The sequence below is a fragment of the Heptranchias perlo genome, chromosome 4, assembly GCF_035084215.1.
Source record: "Heptranchias perlo isolate sHepPer1 chromosome 4, sHepPer1.hap1, whole genome shotgun sequence".
NCBI classification, from domain to species: Eukaryota; Metazoa; Chordata; class Chondrichthyes; order Hexanchiformes; family Hexanchidae; genus Heptranchias; species Heptranchias perlo.
In genome coordinates this window covers 5,051,189-5,075,699 of record NC_090328.1, presented here as the reverse complement: position 1 = coordinate 5,075,699, position 24,511 = coordinate 5,051,189, and the positions used below count along the sequence as shown (strand labels likewise).

The window sequence follows — 24,511 nt, the reverse complement described above, 5'->3', positions numbered from 1 at the left end:
AAAGCATCTCCTGCTCAGGCCATTAGGACCAAAAATGTTTTATAAATATATAAAGGGCAAGAGGATAACTGAGGAAAGAGTAGGGCCTATTAGAGACCAAAAAAAAGTAACCTGTATGTGGAGGCAGAAGATGTGGGTATGGTTCCTAATAAATACGTCTGTCTTCACAGAAGCAGGGGACGATTCAGAGATTGTCGTTAAGGAGGAGGACTGTGAAATATTGGACGGGATAAACATAGTGAGGGAGGAAATATTAAAGGGTTTAGCATCTTTGAAAGTGGATAAATCGCCAGGCCCGGATGAAATGTATCCCAGGCTGCTGAGAGAAGCAAGGGAGGAAATAGCGGAGGGTCTGACCATCATTTTCCAATCCTCCCTGGCTACAGGCATGGTGCCGGAGGATTGGAGGACTGCTAACATTATACCGTTGTTTAAAAAGGAAGAAAGAGAGAGACCGAGTAATTACAGGCCAGTCAGTCTAACCTCGGTGGTGGGCAAATTATTGGAATCGATTCTGAGGGACAGCATAAATCGTCATTTAGAAAGGCACGGGTTAATCAAGGACAGTCAGCGTGGATGTGTTCAGGGAAGGTCATGTCTGACTAACTTGATTGAATTTTTTGAGCCGGTAACAAGGAGGGTCAATGAGGACAGAATAGAACCATAGAACCGATATAGGACAGAACGGGGCTATTTGACCCATCGTGTCCGCGCCGGCTCGAAGAACAACCAGGTGCCCATTCTAATCCCACCTTCCTGTACCCAGTCCGTAGCCCTGAAGCTTACAGCACTTTAGGTCCAGGTCCTTTTTAAAAGAGTTCAGGGTCCCTGCCTCTACCACCAATCCGGGCAGCGTATTCCATACAACCACCACCCTCTGTGTAAAAAAGTTTTTCCTCATGTCCCCTCTAATAGAATCATAGAAGTTTACAACATGGAAACAGGCCCTTCGGCCCAACATGTCCATGTCGCCCAGTTTATACCACTAAGCTAGTCCCAATTGCCTGCACTTGGCCCATATCCCTCTATACCCATCTCACCCATGTAACTGTCCAAATGCTTTTTAAAAGACAAAATTGTACCCGCCTCTACTACTGCCTCTGGCAGCTCGTTCCAGACACTCACCACCCTTTGAATGAAAAAATTGCCCCTCTGGACCCTTTTGTATCTCTCCCCTCTCACCTTAAATCTATGCCCCCTCGTTATAGACTCCCCTACCTTTGGGAAAAGATTTTGACTATCTACCTTATCTATGCCCCTCATTATTTTATAGACTTCTATAAGATCACCCCTAAACCTCCTACTCTCCAGGGAAAAAAGTCTCAGTCTATCCAACCTCTCCCTATAAGTCAAACCATCAAGTCCCGGTAGCATCCTAGTAAATCTTTTCTGCACTCTTTCTAGTTTAATAATATCCTTTCTATAATAGGGTGACCAGAACTGTACACAGTATTCCAAGTGTGGCCTTACTAATGTCTTGTACAACTTCAACAAGACATCCCAACTCCTGTATTCAATGTTCTGACCAATGAAACCAAGCACGCTGAATGCCTTCTTCACCACCCTATCCACCTGTGACTCCACTTTCAAGGAGCTATGAACCTGTACTCCTAGATCTCTTTGTTCTATAACTCTCCCCAACGCCCTGCCATTAACGGAGTAGGTCCTGACCCGATTCGATCTACCAAAAATCCTTCCGCCAATCAGCTTAAATCTATGTCCTCTAGTTCTTGAACTCCCCGCTAGGGGAAACAGGTACTTCCTGTCTACTCTATCTAGGCCCCTTATAATTTTGTACACCAAGTGCATTTGATGTAGTGTACATGGATTTTAGCAAGGCTTTTGACAAGGTCCCACATGACAGACTGGTCAAAAAAATAAAAGCCCATAGGATCCAAGGGAAAGTGGCTAGTTGTATCCAAAATTGGCTCAGTGGCAGGAAGCAAAGGGTAATGGTTGATGGGTGTTTTTGCGATTGGAAGGCTGGGGTCCCTTGCTTTTTGTGGTATATATTAATGATTTCGACTTGAATGTGGGGGGCTTGATCAAGAAGTTTGCACATGATACAAAAATTGATTGTGTGGTTGATAGTGAGGAGGAAAGCTGTGGACTGCAGGAAGATATCAATGGACTGGTCAGGTGGGCAGAAAAGTGCCAAATGGAATTCAATCCAGAGACATGTGAGGTAATGAATTTGAGGAGGGCAAACAAGGCAAGGGAGTACACAATAAATGGGAGGATACTGAGAGATGTAGAGGAACAGAGGGACCTTGGAGTGCATGTCCACAGATCCCTGAAGGTAACAGGACAGGTAGATAAAGTGGTTAAAAATGTATATGGGATACTTTCTTTTATTAGCTGAGGCACAGAATATAAGAGCAGGGAGGTTATGCTGGAACTGTATAAAACACTGGTTAGGCCACAGCTTGAGTACTGCACACAGTTCTGGTCACCACATTGCAGGAAAGATGTGATTGCAATAGAGAGGGTGCAGAGGAGATTTACGAGGATGTTGCCTGGGCTGGAGAATTTTAGCTATGAGTAAAAATTGGATAAGCTGGGGTTGTTTTCTTTCGAACAAAGGAGGCTGAGGGAAGATTTAATTGAGGTGTATAAAATTATGATGGGACTAGATAGAGTGGATAGAAGGACCTATTTCCCTTAGCAGAGGGGTCAGTGACCAGGGGGGCATAGATTCAAAGTATTTGGTAGAAGGATTAGAGGGGAGCTGAGGAGAATTTTTTCCACCCAGAGGGTGGTGGGGGTCTGGAACTCACTGCCTGAAAGGGTGGTAGAGGCAGAAACCCTCAACTCATTTAAAAAGTACTTGGATGAACACTTGAAGTGCCGTAACCTACAGGGCTATGGACCAAGTGCTGGAAGGTGGGATTAAGCTGGATAGCTCTTTTTCGGCCGGCATGGACACGATGGGCTGAACAGTCTCCTTCTGTGCTGTAACTTTCTATGATTCTATTACCACTGTGGTAATCAGTTACTAACCCCCCCCCCTCCTAAACTATAAGTAATTTAAAAATAGAATCAAGATCTCCCTCATAAAGGCTGCAGTCTATCTGAGAATTTATTTTATTCCCTTTCTGCCCTTCTAGCCAGAAATTCCTAGAATCTTACAGCACAGGAGGGGGGCATTCAGCCCATCATGCCTATGCCGTCTCTTTGAAAGAGCTATCCAATTAGTCCCACTCCCCCCTGCCCTTTCCCCATACCCCTGCAAATGTTTCCCCTTCAAATATCTATGCAATTCCCTTTTGAAAGTTATTCTTGAATCTGCTTCTACCACCCCTTCAGGCAGTGCATTCCAGATCACAACAACTCGCTGCATTAAAAAAAAATTCTTCTCACCTCCCCTCTGGTTCTTTTGCAAATTGCCGTAAACCTCCACGCTGGGGGACAGTTCTGCAAGCACTGGCCACCCTCCTCTATCTCAAGAGGCCAGTCTCCATGTGTGACCTTCACTGTCAGCAGGCTGTTTGACTTCAGAGGGGATCGCAGGCAAACCCAGTCCTCATCAGACATCCACACTTCCCGGAGATGAAGACTGACCATGAACGCGGTCTCTTAGGGATACATAGAATTTACAGCACAGAAACAGGCCATTCGGCCCGACCGGTCTATGCTATTGTTTGGACACTCCACACGAGCCTCCATCCACCCTACTTCATCTAACCCCAGTTACCTCTTGTTGTCCAGTAAATCTCCCCCCTCCCCCTCTTGCAAAGCACCTTTAACCATGGGATACCGTCAACCTTCCTTTTAAAAATTATGCACATAGGTTGCTTCAACAATTGGTGACTGCACCTCTTTTACATTCTGTAGTTTTTAAAACTGTTCTCCCCCTCCCCTACCCTCCCCCCATATTCTCACAGGGAACTAAATAATACAGAACAGGAAGAACACAGTTTTGATCCCCAGTTGATGCTGACTTAGAGAACCTTAGCCAGAGCAGTAGTAGGTGTCCTACACTTGGCCCCATTGCCCCCTGACTTGTGAGAGGAAACTGGCACGGTTTGTGCTCCGAGGAACACTGGAATAGGAGGAGGCCATTCAGCCCCTCGAGCCCATTCTGACATTCAGTGAGATCATAGCTGATCTGTGACCTAACTCCATGCACCCACCATAGCTCCATATCCCGTAACACCTTTGGTTAACAAAAATCTATCAATCTCAGATTTAAAATTAACAATTGAGCTAGCATCAACTGCCATTTGCAGAAGAGAGTTCCAAACTTCTACCACCCTCTGCGTGTAGAACTGTTTTCTAACTTCACTCGTGAAAGACCTGACTCTAATTTTTAGGCTATGTCTCCTAGTCCTAGAAATAGTTTCTCTCTATCTACCATATCAGTTCCCCTTAATATAGGAACATAGGAACAGGAGTAGGCCATTCAGCCCCTCGTGCCTGCTCCACCATTTGATAAGATCATGGCTGATCTGTGATCTAACTCCATATACCCAACTTTGGCCCATATCCCTTAATATCTTTGGTTGCCAAAAAGCTATCTATCTCAGATTTAAATTTAGCAATTGAGCTAGCATCAATTGCCGTTTGCGGAAGAGAGTTCCAAACTTCTACCACCCTTTGTGTGTACAAATGTTTTCTAATCTCACTCCTGAAAGGTCTGGCTCTAATTTTTAGACTGTGCCCCCAACTCCTAGAATCCCCAACCAGCGGAAATAGGTTCTCTCTATCCACCCTATCTGTTCCCCTTAATATCTTATAAACTTCGATCAGATCACCCCTTAGCCTTCGAAACTCTAGAGAATACAACCCCAATTTGTGTAATCTCTCCTCATAACTTAACCCCTGAAGTCCGGGTATCATTCCAGTAAACCTACGCTGCACTCCCTCCAAGGCCAATATGTCCTTCCGAAGGTGCGGTGCCCAGAACTGCTCACAGTACTCCAGGTGCGGTCTAACCAGGGTTTTGTATAGCTGCAGCATAACTTCTGCCCCCTTGTACTCTAGTCCTCTAGATATAAAGGCCAACATTCCATTAGCCTTATTGATTATTTTCTGCACCTGTTCATGACACTTCAATGATCTATGTACCTGAACCCCTAAGTCCCTTTGGACATCGACTGGTTTTAACTTTTTACCATTTAGAAAGTACCCTGTTCTATCCTTTTTTGATCCAAAGTGGATGACCTCACATTTGTCGACATTGAATTCCATTTGCCACAGTTTTGCCCATTCACCTAATCTATCAATATCCCTTTGTAATTTTATGTTTTCATCTACACTGCTTACAATGCCACCAATCTTTGCGTCATCGGCAAACTTAAATTTAGCAATTGAGCTAGTATCAATTGCCATTTGTGGAAGAGAGTTCCAAACTTCTACCACCCTTTGTGTGTAGAAATGTTTTCTTATCTCACTCTCACCAAACAAATCTTCCCCTCCTCTCCCCTTTCAGTATCCCGAAGGGACCGCTCCCTCCACAACACCCTGGTCCACTCTTCCATCACCCCAAACACCCGCTCTCCTCCCCACGGCACCTTCCCGTGCGAGCGCAGGAGATGCAACACCTGCCCTTTCACCTCCTCCCTTCCCACCATCCACGGCCCCAAACACTCCTTCCAGGTGAAACAGCAATTTACTTGTACTTCTTTCAATTTAATATACTGTATTCGCTGCACACAATGCAGTCTCCTCTATAATGGGGAGACCAAACGCAGATTGGGTGATCGCTTTGCTGAACACCTCCGCTCTGTCCGCAAGCGTGACCCTGACCTGCCGGTTGTTTGCCATTTTAATTCCCCGTCCGACTCCCATTCTGACCTCTCCTCGGCCTCTTACACTGTTCTAATGAAGCTCAACGTAAGCTCGAGGAACAGCACCTCATCTTTCGTTTAGGCACTTTACAACCTTCTGGACTCAACATTGATTTCAATAACTTCAGATTATAACCACTGCTCCCATTTTTTTTTTGGTCAGCTAGTGCTTATAATGGTTCTGCTGTTGCCATTTACAGCTCCTCGAGACCCATCTTTTGTTTCTTATCCTGTCCCATTCCCACCCTCCTTGCCTTGCACCATCATCCCTTTTGTAATTTAATCACTCCTGCCCTCCACCCTATCAGAGACCTTCCCTTTTGTTCTTTCCTCCTCTCCCCTTCCCTGACTCTGTACTTGCTTAAAAACAATTTAATATTTAACTTCTTCCATTTCTGACGATGGGTTATCGACTTGAAACATTAACTCTGTTTCTTTCTCCACAGATGCCGCCTCACTTGCTGAGTATTTCCAGCATTTTCTGTTTTTATTTCAGATATCCAGCATCTGCAGTATTTTATTTTCGATTTAAGAAATGTTGGTAGTCAGAGAGATTTGGGTATCCTTGTACATGAATCACAGAAAGTTAACATGCAGGTACAGCAAGCAACTAGGAAGGCAAATGGTATGTTAGCCTTTATTGCAAGGAGGTTGGTGTATAAGAGTAAGGAAGTCTTGCTGCAATTATATAGGACTCTGGTGAGACCACACCTGGAGTACTGTGTACAGTTTTGGTCTCCTTACCCAAGGCAGGATATACTTGCCTTAGAGGGGGTGTAACGAAGGTTCACTAGATTGATTCCTGGGATGAGAGGATTGTCCTATGAGGAGAGGTTGAGTAGAATGGGCCTATACTCTCTGGAGTTTAGAAGAATAAGAGGTGATCTTGTTGAAATGTATAACATTCTTAGAGGGCTTGATAGGGTAGATGCTGAGAGGCTGTTTCCCCTGGCTGGAGAGTCTAGAACAAGTGGTCATAGTCTCAGGATAAGGGGTCGGCCATTTAGGACCGAGATGAGGAAAAATTTCTTCACTCAGAGGGTTGTGAATCTTTGGAATTCTCTACCCCAGAGGGCTGTGGATGCTCAGTAGTTGAGTATATTCAAGATGTGGAGATGCCGGTGATGGACTGGGGTTGACAATTGTGAACAATTTTACAACACCAAGTTATAGTCCAACGATTTTATTTGAAATTTACAAGCTTTCAGAGGCTTCCTCCTTCCTCAGGTAAATGTCAGGAACTCCTCAAAGCCTACACATTTATAAATCACTGAACAATACATGGTGATGACAGATAGTCTTTGCAACTGCCCGTTGCCAAGGCAATCACAGTGTTCAGACAGAGAGGTGTTACCTACAGAGCCCCCGAATATACAGTTAACAAAAAAAAACAAACAGAAAAAAAAACAGAGAGAGAGAGAGGCAGAAACATCCGAAAGGCAGAGAAAGCCAGCAAATGACCCGTTATATTAAAAAGATAGCTTTTGTTCGCTGGTGGGGTTACGTGTAGCGTGACATGAACCCAAGATCCCATTTGAGGCCGTCCTCATGGGTGCGGAACTTGGCTATCAATTTCTGCTCGATGATTTTGCGTTGTCGTGTGTCTCGAAGGCCGCCTTGGAGTACGCTTACCCGAAGATCGGAGGCTGAATGTCCCTGACTGCTGAAGTGTTCCCTGACTGGGAGGGAACCCTCCTGTCTGGCGATTGTTGCGTGGTGTCCATTCATCCGTTGTCGCAGCGTCTGCATGGTCTCGCCAATGTACCATGCTCTGGGGCATCCTTTCCTGCAACGTATGAGGTAGACAACGTTGGCCGAGTCACAGGAGTATGAGCCATGTACCTGGTGGGTGGTGTCCTCTCGTGTGATGGTGGTATCTGTGTCGATGATCTGGCATGTCTTGCAGAGGTTACCGTGGCAGGGTTGTGTGGTGTCGTGGACGCTGTTCTCCTGAAAGCTGGGTAATTTGCTGCGAACGATAGTCTGTTTGAGGTTGGGTGGCTGTTTAAAGGCGAGTAGTGGAGGTGTGGGGATGGCCATAGCGAGGTGTTCGTCGTCATTGATGACACGTTGAAGGCTGCGGAGAACATGGCGTAGTTTCTCCGCTCCGGGGAAGTACTGGACGACGAAGGGTACTCTATTGGTTGCGTCCCGTGTTAGTCTTCTGAGGAGGTCGATGCGATTTTTCGCTGTGGCCCGTCGGAACTGTCGATCGATGAGTCGAGCGTCATATCCCGTTCTTACTAGGGCGTCTTTCAGCGTCTGTAGGTGTCCATCGCGTTCCTCCTCGTCTGAGCAGACCCTGTGTATTCGCAGGGCCTGTCCATAGGGGATGGTTAGGGTGGAAGCTGGAAAAGTGGAGCATCGTGAGGTTGTCCGTGGGCTTGCGGTAGAGTGAGGTGCTGAGGTGCCCGTCTTTGATGGAGATTCGTGTGTCCAAGAAAGAAACTGATTCTGAGGAGTAGTCCATGGTGAGCTTGATGGTGGGATGGAACTTGTTGATGTTATCGTGTAGTCTCTTCAGTGATTCTTCGCCGTGGGTCCATAGAAAGAAAATGTCGTCGATGTATCTGGTGTATAGCGTTGGTTGGAGGTCCTGTGCAGTGAAGAAGTCCTGCTCGAACTTGTGCATGAAAATGTTGGCGTATTGGGGTGCGAATTTGGTCCCCATGGCTGTTCCGTGTGTTTGGGTAAAGAACTGGTTATCGAAGGTGAAGACATTGTGATCCAGGATGAAGCAGATGAGTTGTAGGATGGCATCTGGAGATTGGCTGTTGTTGGTGTTGAGTATTGATGCTGTCGCAGCGATGCCGTCATCGTGGGGGATACTGGTGTATAGTGCCGAGACGTCCATCGTGGTGAGAAGTGTTCCTGGTTCAACTGGTCCGTGGGTACTGAGTTTTTGTAGGAAGTCTGTAGTATCGCAACAGAAGCTGGGGGTTCCCTGTACGATGGGTTTCAGGATGCCCTCGATGTATCCAGAGAGGTTCTCACACAGGGTTCCATTGCCTGATACGATAGGACGTCCGGGTGTGTTGGCTTTGTGTATCTTTGGGAGGCAGTAGAAGTCTCCCACGCGGGGAGTACGTGGGATGAGAGTGCGTAGGATGCTTTGATACCGCTACACAACCCTGCCACGGTAACCTCTGCAAGACATGCCAGATCATGACACAGATACCACCATCACACGAGAGGACACCACCCACCAGGTACATGGTTCATACTCCTGTGACTCGGCCAACGTTGTCTACCTCATACGTTGCAGGAAAGGATGCCCCAGAGCATGGTACATTGGCGAGACCATGCAGACGCTGCGACAACGGATGAACGGACACCGCGCAACAATCGCCAGACAGGAGGGTTCCCTCCCAGTCGGGGAACACTTCAGCAGTCAGGGACATTCAGCCACCGACCTTCGGGTAAGCGTACTCCAAGGCGGCCTTCGAGACACACAACGCAAAATCGTCGAGCAGAAATTGATAGCCAAGTTCCGCACCCATGAGGACGGCCTCAACTGGGATCTTGGGTTCATGTCACGCTACACGTAACCCCACCAGCGAACAAATGTTATCTGTTTTTAATATAACAGGTCATTTGCTGGCTTTCTCTGCCTTTCGGATGTTTCTGCCTCTCTCTCTTTTTTTTTCTGTTTGTTTTTTTTTGTTGACTGTATATTCGGGGGCTCTGTAGGTAACACCTCTCTGTCTGAACACTGTGATTGCCTTGGCAACGGGCAGTTGCAAAGACTGTCTATAATCACCATGTATTGTTCTGTGATTTATAAATGTGTAGGCTTCGAGGAGTTCCTGACATTTACCTGAGGAAGGAGGAAGCCTCCGAAAGCTTATAAATTTCAAATAAAATCGTTGGACTATAACTTGGTGTTGTAAAATTGAGTATATTCAAGACTGAGATCAATGGATATTTGGAAATTAAGGGATATGGGGATAGGGTGGGAAAGAGGAGTTGAGGCAGAAGATCAGCCAGGATCTTATTGAACGGCGGAGCAGGCTCGAGTGGCCGTAAGGCCTACTCCTGCTCCTATTTCTTACGTTCTTATGTAATTAATAATTTTAAATCTGAGATCGATAGATTTTTGCTAGCCAAGGGTATTAAGGGATATGGAGCCAAGGCGGGTAAATGGAGTTAGGATACAGATCAGCCATGATCTAACTGAATGGCGGAACAGGCTCGAGGGGCTGAATGGCCTCCTCCTGTTCCTACGTTCCCATAACTGGTTGAAGTTGATAGCATTTAAGTGAAGGCTTAATCCATTCATGAAGGAGAAGGGAATAGAGGGATATGGGGGAGGGGGGGCAGGGTGGGAAGAGGTAATTAGAGAGGGAGGAGGCTTGTATGGGGTATAAACACTGGCATATGCCAATTGGGCCAAATGGCTTGTTTCTGTGCTGTAGATTCCATGTAAGTTCGGTTTGAATAAAATGCAAGACAAATATAACATCCACAGCATAGAAATTCACACTGTAGCAGATGTGCGTCCTGCTGGAAATCATCCTTGTCAGGAGATGGGCATGGTGACAATACAAATAGCAGATGTTCCAGCACCTAAGAAACTGACATAATTCCTGTTTACCTCCTACTTTCAGTCTGGTAAATTGTGTGCAGAATAAGTAGGTCACAATTATAGCTTAGATCTCAAAGGGAACAAGAACGGCTCACCCATTGCGCAAATGTCAATTTATTGTTAGATTTGGTGCCTTTACAGTATCGTAGAATCATACAGCACGGAAGGAGGCCCTTCAGCCCATCATGCCTGTGCTGACTCTTTGAAAGAGCGATCCAATTAGCCCCGCTCCCCCCTGCCCTTTCCCCATAGCCCTGCAATTTTATTCCTTTTCAAATATTTATCCAATTCCCTTTTGAAAGTTACTATTGAATCTGCTTCCACCGCCCTTTCAGGCAGTGTATTCCAGATCAGAACAACTCGCTGCGTAAAAAAAAATTCTCCTCATCTCCCCTCTGATTCTTTTGCCAATTAACTTAAATCTGTGTCCTCTGATTGTCAACCCAGCCACCAGTGGAAAGAGTTTCTCCCTATCTACTCTATCAAAATCCCTCATGATTTTGAAGTAAAAAAAAAGTTCAATCTGTTGATAAAAATTTATTTTCTTCTGACGGGAGTGGGCCCTTTAATGTCAGCACTTAATTCGGTGATGTTTATTTCGGAGAAGCGAGTGTGAAATTTCTTTGCCATCTGCTAAGATTGAGCTGACAATTCGCCATCTCTGCCAGTTATTTTTGAACTTCTTAATCTATGTCATAGACGTCATCACCATCAATGGCACCAGCGAGGGACCAGATTTGTCAGATAATTCTTTCTGTTGAAAGGTTCTGCTTGAATGACCGAAAGAGCTTGCACTCATATTGTACGTTAACAAGCGTCCCAAAGCACTCCACACACAACGAGCTACTTTCGAAGTATAGTGACAGTGGTTGTGCGGCCAAACAAAAAGATCCTACAAATTGCAATGAGATGAACGGCCAATTAATCTGTTTGTTGGTGATGTTGGCCGAGGGGAAGAATGTTGGCCGGCACACTGTTGGCCCTATGACTCTGAGGAGAGTTACATACAGAGAATGCATTGAATGCATAGAATCGTCGCTGGGTCAAAATCCTGGAACTCCCTCCCTAACAGCACTGTGGGAGAACCTTCACCACACGGACTGCAGCGGTTCAAGAAGGCGGCTCACCACCACCTTCTCGAGGGCAATTAGGGATGGGCAATAAATGCTGGCCTCGCCAGCGACGCCCACATCCCGTGAATGAATAGAAAAAAAGAAACAGGCCATTCGGCCCAACTGGTCTGTGCCGGTGTTTATGCTCCACGTGAGCCTCCCCCCACCCTACTTCATCTCACCCTATCAGAATATCCTTCTATTCCTTTCTCTCTCGTGTTTACCCTTAAATGCATCTATGCTAGTCGCCTCAACTGCTCCTTGTGGTAGCGAGTTCCACATTCTAACCACTCTCTGGGTAAAGAAGTTTCTCCTGAATTCCCTATTGCATTTATTAGTGACTATCTTATATTTATGGCCCGAAGTTTTGGTCTCCCCCGCAATTACATGCCCATTCTGCAAGTTTATTAATGTCTTCCTGTATTTTTTCGCAGTCCTCTCCGGTATTAACTATACCCCCCAATTTGGTGCCATCCGCAAATTTTGAAATTGTACTTCTGATTCCTGGATCCAAAGCTTTTATGTAAATGGTGACCAACAGTGGTCCCAGCACCGATCCCTGTGGAACATTACTTCCCATCTTCCGCCAATCTGAGTAAATACCTTTAACCCCTACTCTCTGTTTTCTGTTATGTCGCCAGATGTTGTTTATATGGACTTCCAGAAGGTTTTTTATTTTTATTTTTTTATTATTCGTTCATGGGATGTGGGCGTCGCTGGCAAGGCCAGCATTTATTGCCCATCCCTAATTGCCCTTGAGAAGGTGGTGGTGAGCTGTCGTCTTGAACCGCTGCAGTCCATGTGGTGAAGGTTCTCCCACGGTGCGGTTAGGTAGGGAGGTTCCAGGATTTTGACCCAGCGACGATGAAGGTACTTGATAAGGTTCCACACAAGAGAAAATGGGAGCGCAAGGAATTGGAGATAACCTTAGGACGAATGGAAAATTGGTTGGGAGGTGGGAGACAGAAAGTAGGGATAATGGGTATGCACTCCAATTGGCAGAATGTGACAAGTGGTGTTCACCAGGGCTCTGTACTGGGGCCTCAGCTTTTCACCATGTATACCAATGACTTGGATGATGGAATAGAGAGCTGTATATCAATGTTTGCAGATGACACTAAGTTAGGGGGAACAGTAAGTTGTGTAGATGGGAGCAGGAAGTTACAAAGGGACAAGGACAGATTAAGTCAGTGAGCAAAACTGTGGCAGATGGAGTTCAATGTGGGGAAGTGTGAGGTCATCCACTTTCGATTCAAGAAAGATAAATCAGAATATTTTCTAAATGACGAGAGACTAGAAGCTGGAGGAGCAAAGGGATTTGAGTTAAAAACAGAAAATGCTGGAAATATTCAGCAAGTCAGGCAGTATCTGTGGAGAAAGAAACAGAGTTAATGTTTCAGGTCAATAACCTTTCGTCAGAACTGGAAGCAGTTAAAGAGTTAACAGTTTTTAAGCAAGTACAGAGCCAGGGGAAGGGGTGAGGGGGGAGGAAGGGAAGGGGAGGGGAGGAAAGATCAAAGGGAAGGACTCTGATAGGGTGGAGGGCAGGAGTGATTAAATGACAAAAGGGATAATGGTGCAAGGCAAGGAGGGTGGGAATGGGAGAAGTAAAGAAACAAAAGATGAGTCTAGAGGAACTGTGAATGGCAACAGCAGAACCATTAACCAGCACCTGCTGTCTGAAAAAATGGGAGCAGTGGTTATGGTCTGAAGTTATTGAAATCAATGTTGAGTCTGGAAGGTTGTAAAGTGCCTAATCAAAAGGATTTGATCCTCGAGCTTCCGTTGAGCTTCACTGGAGCAGGGTAGGAGGCCGAGGACAGAGAGGTCAGAGTGGGAGTGGGACGGGGAATTAAAATGGCTTGAGTGTCCACGTACTCAAATCAGGAAAAGCTGGTACACAGGTACATAAAGTAATCAAAAAGGCGAATGGAATGTTAGCCTTTATCTCAAAAGGGCTGGAATATAAAGGAGAGGGAATTATGCTTCAGTCGCCGTTCTTTCATCGTCGCTGGATCAAAATCCTGGAACTCCCTACCGAACAGCACTGTGGGAGAACCGTCACCACACGGACTGCAGCGGTTCAAGAAGGCGGCTCACCACCACCTTCCCAAGGGCAATTAGGGATGGGCAATAAATGCCGGCCTCGCCAGCGACGCCCACATCCCATGAACGAATAAAGAAAAGTTGTACAGAGCCTTGATCAGACCATTTCTGGAGTACTGCATTCAGTTCTGGGCACTGCATCTCAGGAAAGATATATTGGCCCTTGAGGGGGAACAGCGCAGATTTACCAAAATCATTCCAAGGCTAAAAGGGTTAAATTATGTGGCCAGGTTCCATAAACTTAGCTTGTATTCCCTTGATTTTAGACGGTTGAAGGATGATGAAAATGATAAAGGATTCGATGGAGTAGACACAGAGAAACTATTTCCTCTGATGAGGGAATCCAAAATAAGGCGGCACATTCTTAAAATTAGACCCAGGTCATTCAGGGGTGAAATCAGGAAGCACTTTTTCACACAAAGAGCAGTGGAAATCTGGAACCCGCTCCCCCAATAGGCTGTGAATGCTGGGAAACAATTGGTGCTTTCAAGACTAAGATCGATAGATTTTTGTTAGGAAAAGATATCAAGGGATATGGATCAACAGTGGGAAAATGGAGTTGAGGTACAGATCAGCCATGATCTGATTGAATGGTGGAGCAGATGGCCATGACCTGGCATATTCCTCACTCTACCATTACCAACAAGCCAGGGGATCAACCCTGGTTCAATGAGGAGCATAGAAGAGCATGCCAGGAGCAGCACCAGGCATACCTAAAAATGAGGTGCCAACCTGGTGAAGCTACAACTCCGGACTACACACATGCTAAACAGCAGAAGCAACATGCTATAGACAGAGCTAAGCGATTCCACAACTAACGGATCAGATCAAAGCTCTGCTGTCCTGCCACATCCAGTCGTGAATGGTGGTGGACAATTAAACAACTAACGGGAGGAGGAGGCTCTGTAAACATCTCCATACTGAATGATGGCGGAGTCCAGCACGTGAGTGCAAAAGACAAGGCTGAAGCGTTTGCAACCATCATCAGCCAGAAGTGCCGGGTGGATGATCCATCTCGGCCTCCTCCCGATATCCCCACCATCACAGAAGCCAGTCTTCAGCCAATTCGGTTCACTCCACGTGATATCAAGAAACGGCTGAGTGCACTGGATACAGCAAAAGCTATGGGCCCCAACAACATCCCGGCTGTAGTGCTGAAGACTTGTGCTCCAGAACTAGCTGTGCCTCTAGCCAAACTGTTCTAGAACAGCTACAAAACTGGCATCTAGCCGACAATGTGGAAAATTCCTGTCCACAAAAAGCAGGACAAATCCAATCCGGCCAATTACCGCCCCATCAGTCTACTCTCAATCATCAGCAAAGTGATGGAAGGTGTCATCAACAGCGCTATCAAGCGGCACTTACTCACCAATAACCTGCTCACCGATGCTCAGGTTGGGTTCCGCCAGGACCACTCAGCTCCAGACCTCATTACAGCCTTGGTCCAAGCATGGACAAAAGACCATCAACATCCTGGGGGGTCACCATTGACCAGAAACTTAACTGGACCAGTCATATAAATAGTGGCTACAAGAGCAGATCAGAGGCTGGGTGTTCTGCGGCGAGTGACTCACCTCCTGACACCCCAAAGCCTTTCCACCATCTACAAGGCACAAGTCAGGAGTGTGATGGAATACTCTCCACTTGCGTGGATGAGTGCAGCTCCAACAACACTCAAGAAGCTCGACACCATCCAGGACAAAGCAGCCCGCTTGATTGGCACCCCATCCACCACCCGAAACTTTCACTCCCTTCACCACCAGCTCACTGTGGCTGCAGTGTGTACCATCCACAGGATGCACTGCAGCAACTCGCCAAGGCTTCTTCGACAGCACCTCCCAAACCCGCAACCTCTACCACCTAGAAGGACAAGAGCAGCAGGTACATGGGAACAACACCACCTGCACGTTCCCCTCCAAGTCACACACCATCCCGACTTGGAAATATATCGCCGTTCCTTCATCGTCGCTGGGTCAAAATCCTGGAACTCCCTTCCTAACAGCACTGTGGGAGAACCTTCACCACACGGACTGCAGCGGTTCAAGAAGGCAGCTCACCATCACCTTCTCAAGGGCAATTAGGGATGGGCAATAAATGACAAGTCCTGTCAGTCCAACAATACTGCTCTCAAGTTGGGATAATTGTGAAATGATAGAAGGGACTCGGGCACAATGTAGTGGGATATTTTGGGAAATGAAAAGCGGTTCAAGAAGAAATTACGTAAAATAAACAAATTTTGGGATATTGGAGCTGACTGTAAATATTGTATCGGACAGTAACATTGATTTGGCAACATTAGATCATTAGGTCAGAGATTTAGGGTCTCGCATTAAAGATATATTTAAAAATAAATGAAAATACAGATAAGGAATTGTCTGAGGATCAAATGCTGACCATACATTTGCAAAGGATAGCTACAGTGCTAGAAACACATGCCCAAACCATTAATAAATTAATAAAAGAGGAATATAACGTATCTTAGCAGGCGGCTGCTAATGACATCTACAGTACATATGGTAACTGGATTGTGGAACAGACACGAGAGAACCTAGCCCAGATACAGGCAGGGGAAGTACCCTTATGGATAACAAATCAACAAACCGAGGGTGAACCTGACCTGTGGGCATGATGGAGGTGGTACCTCCAAGCGGCTGTTAGCAAATAAGAACATCACCCCTTGCCAATTCAGGGCAATGGTGCGAGTGTACCCCACTCAAGTGGAGTGTAAACCTGACGGAGGAGGGCTCCTAGGGTTGGTACTAGTAATACCGGTGATGGCACCCGAAGCCCAGGGACGAGAGGTGTACCAAGTACAGAATATTGGGGTAGTGAAGGACGGAATGCACATATCCCATCACAATATGTTACCATATGCTGAAAAAAATTAAAGGGAATTTGGCTGGAACAAAATTAAAGGGATGTGTTACTAGACATGCTGTCACTGTATGTCCACATAGTGTTGGACACAGCCCAGAAGCACAGTGTGGGTTTAACAATACCGGTACCAATCAGGATATTAACTGTACCAAGGAGGCCCTAGAGGCAGATCTAAAACCCACTCAAGTGGCATATGCCGGAGAGGGCGAATACTGTGTTACAACTAATTTGAAAACATTTAAATATGCCAATCTAACTTGTGATATTTTAAGTCCAGAATTCTACTCCATTCCTGAAGTCCCGGTTCGGATTGGACCTGAGGAACTGGTAGAGATACACCGGCATAACCTCACCACCTTACAAGTTTCTGAGGATGTCAAAAAAAAAGGACTTAAAGGAATATCAGGACACATTTGGGTATCTGACACCCCTGTTGCCTAAATACTTGAAAGCATTGCGAATGGAGATACGCCTCTCCCAGAAGGTTTATTATAACCTACAACAGGACAATAAAAACATTAAGCATGACATTGACCAAATTCAAGTCACCACTTGGTGGGATGACCTCTGGAATTGGGGACTGAATATACAGATCCATCCTCAGATTAGATTAATTTCACATGTATTAGTCGTAGTGCAGTTTGTTGTAATGTCCTTCTTGATTTTCATTGCATGTAATAAATGTAAGCAGAGGATGAAGGGTTTGGCAAAGATAGTAAAACAGAGCCTGGGTGAGAATGTCCCCATTGTCGCTGTGATTTCAACTAAGAAAACATCTTAATGGTACCGGGAGTAGCACCCGCTGGGGTAAGGTGCATGTAAAAGGGAAGACAATTATAGTTTGATAGGATTATCAGATGCTCTGCCTCTCTTCCACCCGGACTGGTGGCCAACACGAAGGGAATCTGGTTAAGATGAGGTACAGCATCTAAGAGGATATTGTAGGGATAAAATTTGGATTAACGAATATAAAGGGGTGGGTCCCAATCTCGAGTTCAAAGGTCAGGCCTAGTAGTTGATTAAGTAACCCATAAATCCCGATACAAGGAGCCCGGCGGTGGCGTAAAAAAAAAACTGCCTGATTAATTAAACTGTTATAAGAGACTGTTGCAGCATGGCATGTCCTAAACTTTTAAATCATATGAGAATAATTGGCTCGGCATGCCTGATCATGTGGGTGGGAACTGGCATAAAACCTGCTACAACCCCTGCTGCAAGCAGACTTAATCGTGTTTCAAGGGAACTGTATGTCAATTTTTTTTTTATACATGTCATATATGTATGCAAAGCGTCAAGGTATCTCGAGTTGCTGGGTGTGCTCACATGTCCCAGTTCAATCCAAGGGAGGCTTTCCACTCAGACCAGTCCCCCTAACTTCCCAAGAAATAGCGGAGTGGGTAATAAATAAAATTGAAATTAATGGGAACAGAATGCGAGATAGTGGCTGGATGAGTGCGAGAACAAATAAGACAATGTTTGTGAGAAAGCAATGGAAGAAGTACACAATCACAATAAAATGTGAAACCAGATTTCGGGGGTGGTATCAACCTAATTACGATCAGACCCATAAACCTCCTTTTCTAATCCTTAAGAATTCAGTAGGGGGTGATGTAATGGGATGGAGTAATTGCACTCAGTATATAAATATGACAGTAACCAGCATCAGTAGTACCATCAGATGGAAGCCTTGCACAGATGGCCAAATTTACATAGATAGAATAAACATAAAGAATTCCCCTGCAATTACTGCATATAATGAAACCTAGTTTATTTGTGGCCACAAGGCATACCCATGGTTGCCTCAAAGATGGACCGGATCATGTTACTTGGGATATGTGATCCCATATATCCGACACTCATCATCTCTGCCTCAATATCCTGCTGGGCAACGAGTAAAGAGGGTAATTACTGAGGTTGACCGATTCTGGGCCATTGCTTTCCCTAGGTGGGGAGTGAGCATGGCCACCAGAGAAATTATTAAATTAGCCAATATCTGGGAAATAGTTGCTAATGATACGGCAGAAGCCTTAAAGGAAATAAGCGCAGAAATGATAGCCATTCGTACGGTCACCTTACAAAACCGTATGGCCCTTGATTACCTATTGGCAGAGAAAGGAGGAACATGCGCACTAATTGGATCTGAATGTTGTACCTACATACCTGATAGTTCAGAGAATATTACTGATTTGGCCGATCACATCCAAAGGGAAGTTGAGAAATTCAAGCAGCCCCCTTCATTCACTCTTTGGGGCTGGGCAACAGGATGGCTGGGTTCTATTGGGACTTCTCTAGTTCAGGGACTAGTCATATTTGTTGTTATAATTCTTATAGCCTATTGCTTTGTCAAATGCTGCTGTGTTATGATGTCCAATCTGGGTACACATATAGCGCCCACAAATTTGATGGTGCAAGTAGGAGTGACGCAGGATGAGGTGACACAGGAGGAGTTTGAACGTCTGGGTGGAATAATGCTCTATTAGAGTATTGTCCTTTTTATATATATATATATATATATATAGGACAAAAGGGGGGAATGTGGAAAACCATAAAGAAATGCCTGACTAAATTAACCTTCTAATACACCTAAACCATAAAGCTGACCATATTAATGTAGAAATACTTGACCATAAAAGAAGCAAAGCATGATGGATAAGTGACATTGTTAGCTGACCAGCTGAATGCAATAGAATGCTTATGTTCGGTTCCCAGCAAAGACACACAAAAGAGCTATTGTCTGCTTATGAGATAACTGTCTGACTAACTGAAATGAATGACCATATAGCCTTGAGACTGAGTACAGAACTGATAATAAAGACATTTTCTTAGGGGAAAGGCACTTTCCCCAGACATTGTCTCATGATGTTGAAGAGGCATGGGAACCTAGAGGTTGGGTTCCCTATTTTTGATTGACTAATCACTTGACCACTGAGAGTGTACATGTACGCCCATATTCTATGATGGACAGACATTACTAATTGAACTGTATAAAAGTTAACTGTTTCATCTGCTCAGAGAAGAGGTGGTTCCAACCATTGTCTTGGACACAGCTTCCCTTGAGCTCAAGCTTCTTTTAATAAATTCTTACTTGTCTGAAAATAAGTGTTTGGAGTTAATGCATTGTGTATAATAGGTAATTAAGTTTTCGACACCATCACCTTCTCAAGGGCAATTAGGGATGGGCCTCGCCAGCGACGCCCACATCCCGTGAACGAATTTTAAAAAAGCAGACTCAAGGGGCTGAATGACCTACTCTTGCTCCTATTGTTAATGGTATGATTGATGTCAATTAGTGTTAAGTTGCATTCAGGTGGTGCGTATCAATTGGAGAATCTCAGGTATCCATCTATATGAGAGCTTATCTCGGGTGAGGCGCTTGAATTTATGGAGCTCTGTGAATAAAGGCTTGGAAGCAACCGAAGACCAGGCTCTAGTATTCCATCCTTCACCACCTGGCTATCCAGTTTATAACATGGTAGCAGAGGATTGTTGCCTGAAGGTGGAGGTTGGAAACTATGATTTTTTTTTTGCACACATAAAAAAGAAAAACTTGAAAGCCTAGTGGCCATTGTGGAAAATGGAAGAAAGCAAGTTTAAAGCATCGAGGTACGGCTTCCCTCCGATGTTCTCGGAGTTTGAACCGTACGACCAATGGAAGAATGAGGTTGATATGAGGACACGGGTTACTACTCTGCCAAAGAGAAACATGGCCTTGGTGTTGTCACTTCCTGAACAAAGTAAAATCAGAAGTAAGGTATTTCCTGAGATGGATGCAGATCTTTTGGTTAATGATGAAGATTTTATCTTTCTACTAGAATTTCTGGATCAAATCTACAAGAAAGATGACCTGTTAAGTGCCTATGAGGCCTGGTCAGCATTTGATTGTCCATTTTCCAAAATCTGTCATTCAATGGAAGAGTATATCATGGACTATTTTAACAAATTATACAAAAGGTTGACAAAGTTCAAATTGGGAATCCCTGGATCGGTACTAGCATTTAAATTACTAGATTGTGCTAAGGTGTCTCATATGGACAGGCAACTGGTCCTAATTGGCGTCCAGTTCTCGGAAAAGGAGACCCTGTTGGACCAAATGTCTGCTGCCTTAAAGAAATTCCTGGGGAAACAGTCATTCCCTTCAGCCTTCATGGAACAAATGGGGCCTTCCGCTGTGACGTAAAGAATGGAAGATTCAATGATTACCAGGTTTCGAAATGTTCCAGACACTAAACGCAGGCGCCAGTCCAGGTTTCAAAATTTTCAAGAGGCCGGACGCAGGCGTCAGTATGTCGGAAGGATTAAAGGCAACCAGATTGGTGATGAAAGCAAATCCAGTTATATCAACAGAAGGCAAAATTGGGACAGTAATAACGGGCAAATGAATCCCAGGAATGCCCAAGGAAAAATCAGTTGATGCTTTAGATGTGACTCTAAATATCATTATGAGGCAAATTGTCCTGAGCGAAGACGCAGGGTTTTTGAAATGATGCACGAAGAAAGTAGTTCTGAGGAAGAGGATGAAGATAATGATGAATTTGAACAGTTTATACTGGTCACAAAGAGTTTTAATCCTGTGATGAATGTATTAATCGAGGATTCCTTTAATTGTGCGGTGTTAGATAGTGCATGTACTTCAACTGTATGCAGGGTAGATTGGTTAAAATGTTATCTTGATTCACTAAGTATGAGGATCGACGCAAGGTTAAGGAATATAAAAGTTCTACATGTTTTAGATTTGGAGATGACAACACCTTGAGGTCACTCAAGAGAGCAGTAATTCCATGTGAGAACGCTGGAGTGAGCTATTTTATAAGTACGGGTGTAGACTCTAGTGAGATACCGCTGCCTTTGGGTAAACCTTCCATGAAGCAGGCAAAAATGAAACTTGATAAGGAACTCGATGAGGCAATCATTTTTGGAAAATCGGTTGATCTGCAATTTACCCTATCAGGGCATTATTGTATCCCCCTAATAAAACCCGATATTTCTCATCAGCATGTTAGACAAGTATTAATGGCGTCGGGCGATAAGGATAAGGAAATAAACCAAATAGTCTTAAAGTCATGTAGACAATTTGCCCACCCTATTTGTCAATGTTTAAAGATCCTGCTGAAAGATGCAGGTGTAGTTGATGAGGAGTAGACGAAGCTAATAGAAGAGATTAGTGAGAACTGTGAAATCTGTAAGAAGTATAGACGGATGCCCCCACGTCCCATTGTAAGTGTTCCATTAGCACGTGAATGTTACGCAGACAATCGTTCATTGTGGGACAATGTACGCTCTATGAAAAATGTGAGTGAGGAAAGATTACGGATTGACCTTGCTGGCTTGAAACAAACGCTGGAGCGAAAGGAAATCTCTAAAATTAAATGGGTGGATTCAAGCCATCAACTGTTGATTGTTTTACTAAAAGAAATACATGTACGAAGAAATACTTAGGGGTCCTGGCGAAGGGTCGCCTCACAATGTAATGCTTTGAATAGTATAAGTTGTACAGAGTATGGAAGTTTTTGATTTCTGAAATTTTTGTTTGTGTTGTGTATATATAGTTTTAAAAAAAATTTATTTAAAGAGAAGGGAATCTGTTAGTTGTATGATATATATGAATTAGTGTTAAGTTGCATTCAGGTTGTGCATATCAATTGGAGAATCTCTGGTTTCCACCTATATGAGAGCTTATCTAGGGTGAGGCGCTTGGAATATGGATCTCTGTAAATAAAGGCTTGGAAGCAACTGAAGACCAGGCTCTGGTATTCTATTCTTCACTGGGCTATCCCATTTGTAACACCTATGTTTGGATTTTTCACACATTTTCTGGCATTTTGGAGCCCAAGCCTAAATTTACTTATGGTAAAGGTATATGGTAAAGATTTAAATAGTGGATGATGAAATGTCACATTAATGTATTGAGTAATTTCTGGCCTACGTTGCTCTTTTCACTCTGGTAAAAAGGTTTATTTTCTTATAATGTAAATAAAAATTATTAAGCACTGAGTAGCTGTCGTTGTCATAAAGTCTTTGGTTATTCCTGAAAAGTTCCAGCACATTCTTTGAATCCTCGACAACAATATTGATGGACGAAAGACACTAGCTTTTGCTATCACTGCCATCATGGAAGGCGCTATGCCCAGTGGTGCTGAGGAAAGCTCATATTGACCTGTGCAAGGGAACATGGGAACAGGAGGCGGCCATTCAGCCCCTCAAGCCTGTTCCGCCATTCAATTAGATGGCTTAACTCCATCTTGCCACCTTGGTTTCATAACCTTTAATACCCTTGCCCAACAAAAATCTATCAATCTCAGTTTTGAAATTTTCAATTGACCCCCAGCCTCAAGGGCTTTTTTGGGGGAGAGTGTTCCAGATTTCCACTCCCCTTTGTGTGAAGAAGTGCTTCCTGACATCACCCCTGAACAGCCTAGCTCTGATTTTAAGGTTATTCCCCCCCCTTGTTCTGGACTCCCCCCACCAGACGAAATAGTTTTCATCTACCCTATCAACTTCTTTAAGCATCTTAAACACCTCAATTAGATCACCACTTAATCTTCTTTACTCGAGGGAATACAAGTCTAGTCTATGCAACCTGTCCTCGTAATTTAACCTTTTTAAATCCGATATATTTCTTGTGAATCTGCGTTGCACCCTCTCCAAGGCCAATTTATCCTTCCCGAGAGCCAGATAGAGTTTTCTGAGGATGAGATCGAGTAGATTATAACAATCACGCAGAAGCCACATCAGTGCAAGATTCCCAACTGGTTCCTGAACAGACAGAAGTACATTAAGGAAGGCAAATACAGCCAGAATCTTGGTCAATGGTCTGGAAAACAAACGGCGTGATGACCTGGAGCGATTGAAGATGCTTCTTACGCACAGGGGGTCTGCAACACAACTGCTGTCAAATTATTAAATGCAGCGACAGGAATGCTCAGATTAAGTAAGTTATTAGCTCGTATACCAGAGAGCAACCCCCTGATCTCCAAAAAAAAATAGCTGTAACTAGCTTTGAAGAAAATAAACCTTCACGTTCCTTTAAACACTATATTCCAGCAGTTTGTTATATATATAAAACTTCTTTGGGGACAAATGGTAAACAGACATATTGTGTACCTGCAACTCTCAGAAACCATCAGCTCATCTTCAGTTTTTCTGCCACAAATTCAATCGCAACCAACAGTTGAAGGAAGTAATGTCTGATTGATTTGTCCAAACAGCCTTCAGTCCTGCTCTCCAATTGATCTGTTTGGTTCCTATCAAGAGTGATCTGATAGAGGTCTTTAAGATTATGAAGGAGTTTGATAGGGTAGACGTAGAGAAGATGTTTCCACTTGTGGGGCAGACCAGAACTAGGAGTCGTAAATATAAGAGAGTCACTAATAAATCCAATCGGGAATTCAGGAGAAACTTCTTTACCCAGAGAGTGGTCAGAATGTGGAACTCACTATCACAAGGAGTAGTTGAGGTGAATAGCATAGATGCATTTAAGGGGAAGCTAGATAAAGACATGAGGGAGAAAGGAATAGAAGGATATGCTGATAGGGTTAGGTGAAGCAGGGTGGGAGGAGGATTGTGTGGAGCATAAACACCGGCATGGACCTGTTGGGCCGAATGGCCTGTTTCTGTGCTGTACATTCTATGTAATTCTATGTAGTAGTAACCTGCAATCCCAGTGAAAAGAATCTGATTTTTCTTCTGAAACACTGACGTGCTAACACAGAGGGTGAAAAATTGCCTGTCAGTTTAAAGCTGGATCAGTAAGCATATTTGAATCCAGCACTTGACTCTGGATATGATTTGATTTTACCTGGATCTGGCCTTGATTCTAATCTGAGAATCCTGCATCTGACCCTGGTTATAAACTAATCATCCTGCCTCAGGCCCTGGATATAAACTTTTAATCTTGCATCTGGGCCTGGTTATAATCTGATTAACCTACACCTGGTCTGGTTACAATCTGATAATCCTGGTCTGGTTACAATCTGATAACCCTGGTCTGGTACTAAACTGCATGAAGAATAAGAGAGTGTCATACCAGAGCCGTCAAAATTTGA

The 24,511-nt window shown here is 44.4% G+C and overlaps 1 protein-coding gene across 2 annotated transcripts in view; it reads left to right on the top strand.

Moving 5' to 3' along the window:
* The window catches only part of LOC137320706 (polymeric immunoglobulin receptor-like), a 788,493-nt gene that overhangs the window by 650,164 nt on the left and 113,818 nt on the right, over positions 1–24,511 (top strand). The gene's annotated exons all lie outside the window — the stretch shown is intronic.